Source organism: Dermacentor albipictus, chromosome 1 (genome assembly GCF_038994185.2).
Source record: "Dermacentor albipictus isolate Rhodes 1998 colony chromosome 1, USDA_Dalb.pri_finalv2, whole genome shotgun sequence".
Lineage (NCBI taxonomy): Eukaryota > Metazoa > Arthropoda > Arachnida > Ixodida > Ixodidae > Dermacentor > Dermacentor albipictus.
In genome coordinates, this window is record NC_091821.1 from 382409601 (window position 1) to 382423351 (window position 13751).

General features: G+C 43.8%; 1 long non-coding RNA gene and 1 other non-coding gene across 5 annotated transcripts in view; one reads left to right on the top strand and one right to left on the bottom strand.

Moving 5' to 3' along the window:
• LOC135900342 (uncharacterized) overlaps positions 1-13751 on the bottom strand; it is a 205018-nt gene that overhangs the window by 58790 nt on the left and 132477 nt on the right. For 3 of the 4 annotated variants that reach the window (XR_010563848.2, XR_011511376.1, XR_010563847.2), the window contains exons 2-3: positions 5525-5657; positions 4687-4900 (exon numbers count right to left, since the gene is read on the bottom strand). This is a non-coding gene — a long non-coding RNA (uncharacterized lncRNA). Of the gene's footprint in view, positions 1-2500; positions 2663-4686; positions 4901-5524; positions 5658-13751 lie in introns of all 4 variants that reach the window. The other variant, XR_010563850.2, reaches the window with a different exon arrangement.
• On the top strand, positions 1426-1498 carry TRNAS-UGA (transfer RNA serine (anticodon UGA)). Its single transcript has one exon. It is a non-coding gene; the product is annotated as a tRNA-Ser (tRNA).

Sequence of the window (13751 nt, forward strand, 5' to 3'; positions counted from 1 at the left end):
AATGAAGTAAGCGAACGTAGCTTTTATCTACTCTTGCTAACTATTTTAGGACAGCAATTGTCGATACTCCGTCAGTTACTTCACAATGGCGGAATAGAACGTAGACGGTCGTCTGGAGTCAGAGCTATTAGACACCATTACCTACGATCGAACCATGCAGTGTAGAGCGTCGGTTGATGGCTGTGAAAAATGCAATATGGGGCTACCGTGACCAATGTAGAACGATTCGTCTTTCTGGCTCGCGTACGTCATCGCAGCTAGACGGCTTGACCGCTATCTCGGCATTATTGCAGGCACACCGCAAAATGGTCCCACCGGTGACAGATCCAATGTTTGCTCAACAGTGCCATTGTCTTGGACACAAAGGAGGCCAACGCGGAAGCGAAGAGTGCGGTGGGCACAGAATAATGCAAAAAGCCATCATCGCGTCGCTCGCCGTGAGTAATCCTCACAGTTCCCTCACTGTCACCAGTGCATTAACAATTGCAAAGGCAAGAAAACGAGGGAGTGGTAGTTTTTGCGCTGTCTCGAGGGGCGTAGTGTTCATGGAAGCTATTTATATGCGCATAACGCTTCTACGGGCACGTGCGTATATTCGTGCCGACATCCATTATTCACAAAAACCGGAGCCGGCAAGGCAAACGAGCCTTGGCAGTCTTTCACTCGGGGCTTCGGCCTCCATCTCTGCTGGGGCTTCCCTTTAGGCATATGTGTATGAATGCAGACCAAAATCAGAGCCATTCAACGTGACGTGACTGACAGTGCGTTTTTTCACATTATCTGCTCCGTGTGACCGAGTTCCTGCACTGAGCGGCGCATTTGGATGGGGTAAAGGAAATCAGTCGTTATTTAGCATTGTCCATAATTAAAGCGTCATGAAAGACACGTGAGTTCCTCTGCTCAGGAATTGAGCCTGAGTTGCGAATACTACAACTAAGAATGAACTACAAGAGAAGGCATTAGACGAGAGCGGTTTCTAGGGGCAGTACTATGAAACGATTCGTTTAGTGTTTCATTCTTTCGACGCGAAAACATCGAATAACCCATTGAACGAAAAAGCCGGCGTCTGTCCTCTGTGACAGTGAAATGGCCCCTAAACTCGCATTGCCATTGGCTGCAACGCCTCGACGGAGTAGAGTGCGCGCTAGCGCACCAGGTGTTGCGTCAGGGGAGAGGGCATTGCCGCGACGCCACGTAGCCCTCGCTCTCGCTTTCGTCGTGAGCACTCTTCGACGGAGCATAGCCAATGCCTCCTAACATGCCTGCGCACTCTGCTTTATGACGTCATGCTACTTCAAAGAAATTTCCACTGTAAAGCGTGGCATGACGAAAACGGTGACGTGAAAATCGCTGCGGCTTACTCGGGACAATCCTAGGGTTCTACTAGAACACATAAATGCCCAAGAAAGTGGATGGGAAAACGACGCCGCGGTAGCTCAATTGGTAGAGCATCGCACGTGAAATGCGAAGGTTGTGGGTTCGGTTCCCGCCTGCGGCAAGGTGTTTTTTCATCCGCTTTAATTCCCATCACTCTATCGTTTCTTTATTTCATTTATTAAGCACAAGTAATTTCCCCTATGCTGTCCTTGGTGTTAGTGTTTGTTGGCTTCTTATGATATGACTATTTATATATATGTATATATATACACACACACACACAATTGCAGCAGATTGCCAACGTTAAGTGCACTCTGGTGTTAGCACACAGGCCCCTACTGCACAGCATCAAGTCAACAGCTGTAAAACGACGTGAATTGGTGACGAAGTCATTGGCCGAATTTACTGCAGTAATGTGGTCTAGCTACACAGCGGTCCATTCGTCGGTGAATGACCTCAGGGATAAGTGCTCTGTGCTCATTCATAACTGCCATACACATAATTAAGCTCCTTAGAAACCAGAACAACAATTACTACCTAGAACATTATTTTATCTGACTTATACAGAACACAGAAGTCAAAATACCTTAATGGAACTGTGTGGGAATGAAGCCAATACAAAGAGCGCACCGTACCCTTGTTATTCTACACAGCAGCTACTATAATCAATAAATTTGTAATATTTCAGCTTACTTGTCACTCGAGGGAACACTGTTGTTTTGTTTAAGTAAGAAAAGATAAGAATGTTTACCTGGAGCTTTATGAACTGGCCATCGACAAACGTTTACCTCAGCATACTGCCAAACAGCTTAAACGGACATTTTCGTGGGGAAACAACTGCCAGGTATTGCAAACGTGCAGAATAGGAATGCAACTCCGAAAAGGCCATAGCATGGAATTTGTCACCGTGAGTAATGTTCCGGCTGTCATTAGTTATTTACCTCATTTCAGTACGACGGGTGCTCCAAAAGCTCGTTTTAGAAGTTTAACGTTTCGGCGTATTTCTTGAAAGGGCATGTATTCTTTTTCGCTGCTACTGACCGCACTTATCTGACTAGATACACAGGTAACGCTTATACAGCCAAACACAGCTCTTAGCAGGAGAACTACAAAGAAAACTCACATTTATTACTTTCACACTCCATAGTAACCCCCTCCGTTTTCCTCCCATGGAACTGACGGGACAAGCACCGCGATTATTTCGCATTTGGCGCCAATATGAATTCACTGGAAGGCACGAGAGCCGTTTTCCAAGGCATCGGTGCAATGCAAGCAGGCTACTGCCCTGGAAAAGAGTTGTCGCAGATTGTTTTTTTTTTTTTGCAATAGTGGGTTCCAAAATCGGAGAGATTGCAGGTCGCTCACACGTAAACTCAATTGCTTTATCACCACTTCGCTTCCTCTACCACTACCTGGGATCTCTTTTTACGCATTATATCAAAGTCCAATCCCTGAACAGGTCAATTAGCCCGACTACAAGCGTGTGTGAGCTCACTTGAAAACTACTTTCTGATTACCCGGCAGGAAATTAAGCCGAACATTTAACAGAGAGGTGTGTTTTGTTGAAAGAAAGGGCCAGGATGTCGGCCGGAGTGAGCTTGCTGTAAACTGTTACACTGCTCTCAGAAAAGAGGACAGTGAAAGAAAATGAGTGAAGTGAGATGAGTGATGAGAAGAAAAAGCATATATTGCACAAATACACAGTGCTTCAGTGCGCGTGACACAGTTCTTTTGCAATCACTTAATGACAGCATAATTACTGTGAGAAAATAAAAGCTTGTTTTCCCGCTTGCTCTTGTTATAGAGCGTTGCAGAAAGGCTACTGAAGTCAATGAGACTTATCGATGGGGTTGTATCAGCTATGGTGATCGTGAAACACGCACTTCACTAGCATTTGCACTTTGCACACGTGTGCTTTGCTAGACTCGTACAGAAATATGAAATAAACTTTGGTTTTATATGCCGCAATATGGCCTGACCATGCCGTGTCAATAGCGGGGTAAGTTCTACAGACATCGCCTCTTGGCAAGGGCAGCTCGAAGGAAACAGTTTCACATTCCTATCTGCTAATTAAACTAACTAACTAACTGCTAATTAAAAGACTCCGAGTAAATAGAGTTTGCGAGCGCACAGCTAATATTTGTTAATGTCGAGGGGTATCAGTTGCCTTGGGGCACCTCAAGGTGTAATCACGTTGAAGATGTGGAAAATGTCTTTCATTAATTAGGCTGAAAGGAGATCACAGATATCAGCATTCTTTGCGTTGACACATGGCAGCGGAAGTATGCATGCACGAAATACAGATGTAGATTTGGAGCAAGTGGGCGTTCCTTTACACGTCGTTTGCAGCACATCGCGAGCCACTGACCGATCACCGTGTACCCTTTGAGGAATGAGCGGGCCGGTACAAAGCAAAAAGGCCAACTATGCTACTAGACGACTGCTACTGCTACTACTACTAGACGACAACGACTACTAGGCTAATGTGTGCAGACGACGTTTCATGGATCAAATGCTACAATGCAGTTCACTTCCGCGGTTCTTAAGCAAAAAATTTTGCTATGACCTTAAAAAAGCGTCGCTAGCTGCCAAGCATTTCATTAGCCACAGATCTAATCAGAGCGATAGTGGTTCATGTAAACGACATCCTATGAAATATGGTTTCCACGTTCCTGTGGAGGAGGTAACCGGGCTCTGTCAGCGCAGAGTTAGCACTTCCGATGCTTCACCGCCACATCCCATTTAATCATTGTATAAACGCCAGAGTAATTGAACAGAGCTCTTCGCCGAGTGAAATATGGTTAGCGAAAGGGATGGCTGTTACCGCAATAAAATATAGTAACGCGGGAATAGAAAAGAGGTTCTCTTATTTGTACTTATTCTTGATAAATCGAGATGTATGGTGCGTCTGTGTGCTCTTTTGTGATGTAGCCAATTGGAGTCTACGCCTGGCTACCAGTTTGTGAAGTGAATGGAGCAACACCGCAAAGAAAAATGCAAGGAACAAAGAAAAACACCGTTAGCACAGCGGTACGTCTCACTGAAGCTGGACAGCTACAGATTAGACTTGTGCACGTTACAGGAAAGGCAAGTGACCGATTACAATTACAGTTACTTCATAGAAAAATGCAATTGATTACAGTTACGAATTACGGCCCCACGAAAGTAACTGAATAATTGCTCAGTAGTAATCGATTGCTTCTACCTTACTTTCCTCCGAACTTTTGCATGGATACAGTAAACAGAAAGAGCTGGCCTGCACTAACAATTGTTTAAAAAAAATTCATTGGTCATCGTCCCTCGATTTACCTGTGAGGACATCAGCAGCGTCACTCAAAACTTGCTCAAGGAAGAAAAATAGAGGGTAGCTCGATGTACGTGCTGGGAGGTACGGTGGTGTCGTAAGGCATCCGGAACTTGCGTACAATATTTCCGTTACTCTGCACTGGGTCCCCTACGACGCGCAGGGCTTTATTTTTTGCTTAGACTTGGAGAGGACACTGCTGGTTCGATCGATGAAAACCTGACAAAAAAAAAAAAAAACAGGTCATCCATATGGGACTTTCTGGCATTATCGTCCTAAGCGGCGTTTGCTATTGAGCCTTTCTACCACCTGTACTCTTCATGGTGATTCATCAGTGAACATCTGGTGGAGCGTATGGAGCCCCCGGATTTGCCTGTATGAACATGCGTTGCGTGGCGACACCATTTCGGACGTTCTACTGTAGTTGCCGCTAAATTCAGCTTCTCAAAGCTGCGCCGTGTGTTACAGCTTGTCTGGTAAATAAAGTGACTCGCTAAGCGCCATTTAGTAGTGAAAAAAAAGTAATTGCATGACAGTGAGCATTACCGACTATACAAACTAATCCTTAAACTAACAAATTCCCAGAAAATGTAACTGGTTACACGTAATTCATTGCATGAAATTCGTTTTGTACAAGCCACTTGCAGACTGAGGTTTGTGGCCCTATTGCCCTTCTCCAAGAAATACGAGTTGAAGCCCCTCTTTCGTTGAGTGCTAATGGCGGCATCAGTGAACTTTCTTACTACAGCGAAGCTGTTAGCCTCTAGTTGGTCGGCATTTTTCATGTCCGTCAGCAAAACAAAAAAAAAAAGGACTGAAAAAGTGCATATCAACAACACACACCTCAGTATTCATTTTGTGACAGAGAAGATCAGCAAGCTCAAAAGCCCCGTTGCCATAGCCTGGCTCGTACCCAGTATGCTCTTTGGCTGCACCCTAGCTGCTGGTGCTGCGTTTGTCGTTGCTGCTCTGGGACCTGAATAAACCCCTTTACAATTTCAGTAAAGAAAAACACAAAACAAGCATCAAAATCGCATGATAGGTAAACAGGGAGAAAGCGGGAGGTGGAAATTCAAGACGATGAGCGAAACAAGAACAATCTGAAAGCGGGAGCCAATGTTTCGACAAGTGGACTTGTCTTCTTCAAGGCGACATATCCTTTCCTCGGCACAGTATATATAGGTAGGGTTCTCCTTAACAAGAAGAAAAAAAAAAGAGCTAGAAAGCTTCTCAAATAATAATAATATATGGGGTTTTACGTGCCAAAACCACTTTCTGATTATGAGGCACGCCGTAGTGGGGGACTCCGGAAATTTTGACCACCAGGGGTTCTTTAACGTGCACCTAAATCTAAGTACACGGGTGTTTTCGCATTTCGCCCCCATCGAAATGCGGCCGCCGTGGCCGGGATTCGATCCCGCGACCTCGTGCTCAGCAGCCTAACACCATAGCCACTGAGCAACCACGGCGGGTGGCTTCTCAAAGCAGTCGCCGAGCATTTCAACCAACCAGGTCATAATTTTCATGAACTTAAACTTTACATCTTACAGTCAAATTTCCGTTCTAAACGAGAAAGAAAATACAGAGAATCATACCTTATCCACGAGTTCAGGACACTGCAAACAATAGGCATAAACGTTTCAAAGAGAGCTTTAGAACTCTATTCCCTATGCTAAACTTCAGGCAATAGGCAACAACACTTAATTTGATTGCTTAGTGTTTTTTCATGTATTTTTTCTTTCTTTCCGTTTTTTCCTTTTATTTGTTGATTTATTTATTCCATTTCAGTGTTATTTTTTATATATTTTTTCATGAGCAACGGGTTCTGCCACTCCCTCTATTACACGCGAGAGCCCACGATCACCAGTCAAGCAGCTAATACAGCTTGGTGTGCTGTGCATGCCGTTTACACGCCGCCTGACACACGGCCGTTGACACGTGGCTGACAGACAGCCGTATCACCAGCTTTTTGCGCAGCACTAATTTATTCTCAATTCTACACCCTCGCAGCTAACACACCTTCGGTCATTGTCTCGATTACCCACCCGACTTACCCTCTCTGCCCTTTATAAGAACCCTACCTACATATACTGTGCCGAGGAAAGTATATGTCGCCTTGAAAATGCAAAGTCCACTTGTCGAAACGTTGGCTCCCGCTTTCACCTTGTTCTCGTTTTGCAAAACCGCATGATGGATGATAAGGCGCCTGTGAACAATGCGAAGCATGTTCCTTCTCCCCGCGTGCGTTTCCCGGTAAAGCTTACGGTTGCATAAGCTGCTCCGGTGGGAAAGGGGCAGCGGCAGCATCTGAATCATTGAGTGACGTCGCCAAACTTCATATATAAAAGGCAGACCTGCCTAGCAACTCGTTCAGTTCACTGCAAGACCGCTATGGGTAGACCCCGCAAGGACTCCCGAAGAGCAGCGTGAAGACAATTAGTATCAAAGAGTGCAAAATCGTAATGCTCAACAATGGTGTCGTGCTAAGACTAGGCAGAACAATTAGATATTTCATATCCCCATCGACCGCGTTTGAGTGGTTTTCAAACAGCTTCGCTGGCCATTCATTTTCGCAGGCTTGGGATGGCGAGTAAGCTTATTTATTTATTTATTTATTTATTTATTTATTTATTTATTTATTTATTTAATTGCAGCATAATACAGGCCTTGCGGTCCAAGCTGGAGGGGCAAAGTACAAATATAGAAGCACAATGATTGTGCAGAAGGTGCTCCAGAGTCACTGGGTCACTGCAGGAGGCACAGGCTGGCGAGGTGCCTTTCCCAAGGCGGTGCCGGCGGGCTGCCTCATTGCCCTGTTAACATGTAAGGCTTACGAAGAGAGCGTGCAAGTAACAGCACCAACATGACCTAACGAAAAACACATGAAGTGATGCCTACAACATGTTGCAATGTCTGCTAGGTTTCAAAGACCGTCGCAATCTCTCAGTGATGGGGACTTCGTTACGCTGTCCAGTTCCTTATATGTGCATTTCCTCAGAGAAAAAAAAAAAGAAGAAAAAGGCCAGCATCGACGCAGCAAACATGGCTGAATTCTGCCACGCACGCGTATATGGCTCTTCGCGGCCCATTAGTAGCTTGCGCATCACTAGATGGTCTCAAGAACGACAAAAAAAGTAGCGACGATGGCACAGGGACATCAAAGATCCATTACGACTCGCGGGAAGTATATTTATGCCTATCTTCCAGAGCTTTAGAAAAGAAAGTGAGATCCGCTTCTGTTGTTGTCATGTTAGTCCATAATTAACATAATTAATGTAGTGTAGGTTTCTCCCGTACGCGTTATTATTCCTTCTTTCTTGTGGAAATGCTGCTGGCAGTGCCTCGCTTCACTCGCTTAGCTAGCGTCTAGTCTTAGAGGCAATTTATGACTACTTGCGCCCCCCTGTGAACTTTTTTCCAACATTGGTGTGCGCTTGTATGCAGAGCAATGTTTTATTGTAAGAAAAAAAAAAGCCTTTTGTTGAAACATAAATCAAAGGCACATCTCGTGCCCTTTACTGTGATAGTGAATTATTTTTACTCACAGAATACAATACAGCTGACGAGTGCTAAGAAGATTCTTGCACATAAAAGTTAAACACTTAAGGGAGGCAAATGTTTAAGCAAAACACATGACTACAACTTTGTAAGTACATTCCCTGTGGCCTTCCTCATGATGTTTTGTTGAGCGGCGTGCAATACTCATGTACAGGTACATTCTGAAATACAATCGATCTCCCAGTTAGGATAATGAACGACATGTACAACTGTCAGAAATAACAGCTAGAATGGTAACAAAACATCATTTGTTATTTAACATTACCGGAGAAAATGGGTTTTATGCCAAAAGCCAGGCGCATATTTACGCGCGCATCTAGGTAATAGTATGCCGGGATTAACGCTATACTTTGTATTTTATTTTGAAATGATAATTGGGTATCCCCTGGTTCATTCTTTATACCACAATGATTCGATGAGAGCTCACTATCAACTAACCGTTTTTCGTCTATTTGCGGTTGCTACAAGGCCTCCCAACTGGGCAACCAAATACCGTGATAGCACCCTTGCAACAGGCTGCTGCTCTTGGCTGGAGCTACATCTGACTTCTTGTGAGGCCTTAGCGTCGTAAGACTTGTTTGCTACTTGAGATGAATTTGCGACTGAAGAATACAGTGTTTTCTGGTAATGTGCAGGTATTATTTATTTATTTATTTATTTATTATACCCTCAGGGCCAAAGGCATTACAGAGGGGAGTGGGTAATACAGGTTACAAAGACAATAAATACAATACAGTGAATTTTGTTAGGACATAATTTCAACATTCTCCAAAACAAACAAAGGTTGTTAGTGCATCACGAAATCGTTGATTATCCTCAATGGCTGCAATATCGGGAGGGAGGCGGTTCCATTCGACAGATGTCTGGGGAAGGTATGACTGAAAACAAGCTTTCGATTTGCATTTTTGGATGCCAACCTTGTGCCGATGATCAGTGCGATTGGAGATGTATTCCGGTGGTGTAATAAGATCGTCATGTAGCGTGACGTGATGATATACCTTGTGAAATAGAGTGAGGCGACTGATTTTCCGACGGGATTTTAAAGATGGGAGAGAAAGGTTAGTTTTCATGGCTGTGATACTTGCAGTACGGTTGTAATTTGAAAAAATGAAGCGAACGGAGTTATTTTGTAGAAGTTCAAGAGAATATATAAGATTTTCATGCCCAGGGTCCCATATAGATGACGCGTATTCAAGTTTAGGTCTTATTAGTGATTTATAAAGTAGGAGTTTTAAGGACGAAGGAGCAGAAGAGAAGTTGCGACGTAAATACCCTAACATGCGATTAGCGTTATTGGTAACGTATTCAGTATGGGCATTCCATGTTAAGTTTCGTGATATATGTACGCCTAGATATTTATATGATGTGACGGAATCAAGAGGAATGCCATTGAGACAATAAGAAGAAGGGGGAGTGTTAGAGCAGCGAGAAACACGCATGACCTTACATTTGTTAATATTTAATTCCATTTTCCAAGTTTTACACCACTTAGAGACCAAATTAAGATCGGTCTGGAGAGTATTAATGTCGTTGAGGTTACGTATTTCGCGGAAAATTACACAGTCGTCAGCAAAAAGGTGGCTGGCAGAAGATAGGGTGGACGGAAGGTCATTAATATAAATTAAGAATAGAAGGGGTCCGAGGACGGATCCTTGTGGTACACCAGATAGTACATTAGTAAGCGGTGAGGTTGAGCCATTAGTGAAAACAAACTGCCTGCGGTTGAGAAGGAAAGATCGAATCCATCTAAAGACATGTGGATCAAGATTAAGATGACTTAATTTATAAAGCAACAATTGATGGCATACTTTGTCAAAGGCTTTCGCGAAATCTAAAAAGATGCAATCCGCGAAAGATGACTGGTCAAGAATGCGATGCAATTTATCAGTGAATGAGAGTAGCTGCGTTTCGCAGGAGTATGTTTGACGGAAACCATGTTGCGTAGAAGAAAAAAAACAGTTATCATCAAGAAAGGTGGCGATGTGTTTGAAAATTATATGTTCTAGTAATTTGCAGCATGTGCTAGTGAGTGAAATGGGACGATAATTTTGAGGCAAGTGCTTATTACCGGATTTGTGAAGTGGAACCACCTTCCCGATTTTCCAGTCGTTAGGGAGGCTTGATGAATCAAGTGACTGCTGGAACAGTTTTGTTAGTATAATTGAACTATAGGCGCGGGTACTTTTTAGGAATTTACAACTAATTTCATCACACCCCGGAGATGAATCGTGCTTCAAAGACTCGATTAATTTAGCAACGCCAGGAGCATCAATAGTTATTGGTGACATAATGGAAAATCTGTGATGCGGCATATCTGGAAGATGAACTGTAGTGCTAGAGGAGAAGCTTTCAGTGAATGTTCTATTCAGTATGGTAGCACAGAGGTTATTTGGGATTATGTTGCCGGAGGTATCTTGCAATGTAATTGAGGGGTCGTGTGCAGGGTGTATAATGCGCCAGAACTTTTTAACATTTGTTTTCAAAATGGATGGTAATGTAGAAGACAAAAAATTGTTTTTTGCAAGTTTCAGGGTTCTTACGTATGTGTCGGAAGCAGTCTTGTATGTCGACCATCGCTCAATAGAAGGTGAAAGTTTAGCAAGACGGAACAAACGTTTCTTTTTGTTAGACAGTCGCCTGATGTATGAATTGTACCAGGGTGCTTGAGGGCTAGAGGTGACGATGCGCTTAGGAATATATTTTTCTGATAGTTGGTGTACCTTCGTTTTAAACAGTAGCCAATTTTCTTCGACAGAGCGGGTATCGAAATTAAAAAGAAAATGATCAATAAATGTAGATAGTTCATTATTAATAGCGGCAAAGTTAGCCCGTTTGTAATCTAGGATGGTTTTCTTTATTTTATTCGCTTTATGACGTGGCGTATTAATGACGAAATTGAGCAGAAGATGATCACTGATACCTGGCAGATATGTTAGATCTGTAGCTAGCTCTGGATTTGTGGTTAGGATTAAATCTAGAGTATTTGCAGTACTTGTTGCAGTCCTAGTGGCTTGCGTTACCAACTGTGTTAGCGAAAACAATTTACATAGATCTAAGAATTCTTTAGCTTGGGACAAGGGCGGCGATGAATAAGGTGGATGAGCAGTCCACAAGATACTTGGAAAGTTAAAGTCTCCGATTATAAAGAGTGGTGATGTAGGATAGCGTATGCGAACCAAGTTTAAAGCATCATGGAATTCGTTAGCAAATGTGGACGAATAGGATGGAGGGCGGTAGCATACACCAATGATTATTTTCAGATGATCGATGACTACCAAAGCGAAAACTAGCTCCAAGTCACTGCAGATTTGAATGCATGTAGAAGGAACATCTTTTGAAATGGCAAGCAGAACACCACCGCCACGTCTTGCCGTTCTATCGGAACGATACATCGAGTAAAGATGAGCGTCGTGAAAGATTTCGAAATCAGACACGTGCGTTGGGAGCCAGGTTTCTGTTAGTGCAATAATGTGAGGTGTACATGTATCAATGACGGAAGATAAGTTAGTGTGTTTATTAAGAACGCTTCTGACGTCATTCTTCTGACATTGATCGAGCCATGTAACGCAAATCTCCAGCCACTGACACACGGTATGTTTGTTTGTGCTGTTAAGGTGATACCGTGCCTGTGGGCTCTTTGTCAATAAAGCTTGCCGCCTGTAAGTGCGCAACTCGCCGAAATACACCCCGAAAGACACAGCTTCAGCGAACTTTGCGTAAATGTAAAACCTAAATGCTGGTTCTTCACATTTTGTGCGTGCCTAAAGCCCATGGTTCTTGTGCGTAGGTCAACAAAACACTGATTCACTGGACGTGAAATACACTGTATTTGAATAAAAAAGGTTCAATGCTCCCATGAGGCACGAAATACGACAAATCATTGTTTAGAAATCTTATTAAGCTTGGTGTGGTAGACTAAGGATTCTATATTACAGCTATCTTTGTGAAAGCGTGCGTTAAAGATTGCATGGGGAAATTTCTAGCGCCAACAGTCACGTACGAGGCTAGGTGCGCACATTTGAAATCTTCGGCCATTTTTCTGTTTATAGCGTCGGCAATACCGTGTGATCTAAAGTAAGTATATGCAGGACTTTCTTTCTACGTGGTTGAATGGTTTGAGCTACACAATATTAAGCACTCCCGTTATTACTGGTCGCCTTAAACAATGCTCTGACCCGTAGGCAAATTGCCTCAGTGAAATTCAGATTTTTTATGAAGAGCGATGCCCAGAGCCAACGAATTATCCTGATGGAGGGGTTAACCAACCGCACTTGAAAGGGCTCCGCACCAAAGCCCGTGGGAAATATTGGTCGTACAGTACGAGTTGTAAAAGTTTGTTCAGTGCGGGATCCACTGCAATAATTTTAGAGCGAAGCTTTCTTTGCATCTTTCCACTACTTTTCTAGCACTGGTTGCTGGCTGCATGACTTCCACGATCAAGTGGCATTGGAGATAGTATAAACAAGCACTGTATATAGCACAAAACGAGGGAGCACGAGCTTGGAGATGATCATTATGAAACATTGTTCCAGCGCACAAATGAACACTGACGAGAAGAGAAGGACAACACGAATGCCGGACTTCAACTGAATTTTATTCATGAAAAACAGGGCTTTATGTACACAGGGCGAAGAAGGGGGGGGGGGGTGCTGCTAGTGCGCAGGACCACCCAAAAATATTTCCTTGGTCTAGGCAACAGTCATCAGAAGTGTCAAACTAAAATAAGGAAGGAATAAAAGCAAAAAGTGAAAAAAAAAGTGAAAAAACCTTTCCCCCTCTTTTTTACATCACTCAGTACAATCTTGCTCATCTCCCGCCCTACCTAGCTGATTCGACACATCCGTTTGCCCTGAGATAATTAAGTTCTTTTTTCCCGAGTACAACAGAAGGAGCACTGACACAGTGTCAGTGCTCCTTCTCTTGTACTCGGGAATGCATGAATTATGGAGTTTTGCGTACTAAAACCACGATTTGATTATGAAGCACGCCATAGTGGGGTACCCCGAATTAGTTTTGGCCATCACGGGATCTTGAACGTGGCCCCAATGCACGGGACATGGGTGGTTTTGCATTTCGCACCCATTGAAACGCCGGCCGCCACGGCTGGTGTTTTATGCCATACCTCGTGCTCAGCATCGCAACACCATAGCCGCTAAGCCACCACGACGGGTTCGAGAAAGCAACAAAGAAATGTCGTGAGGCCCAGGTGCAAAGAAGCGAGCTACCCACCCGGCACTGAGGTTCTCTTCAGCTTCTTCGACCAATGCCCGGAAGCGAAATTCCTTTCCTGCCTTCTCAGATATCCCAGCTTAGGGCCCACCTTTTTATCGTCTGTCACGGCCACCGCCCAGGGACCCGTGCCTACTGTGTGTTTTAAAGCGAAGCTTTCTAAGTCTCTTCTCCCCACTTTGCATGTTCTGATGGTTCGTCATGGCCTGCTTTCTGGACGATTGTGCAACTTGGGCCATTGGCTATGTGCCACGAGGCATATGGCCAAGCAGGCAAATTGGGT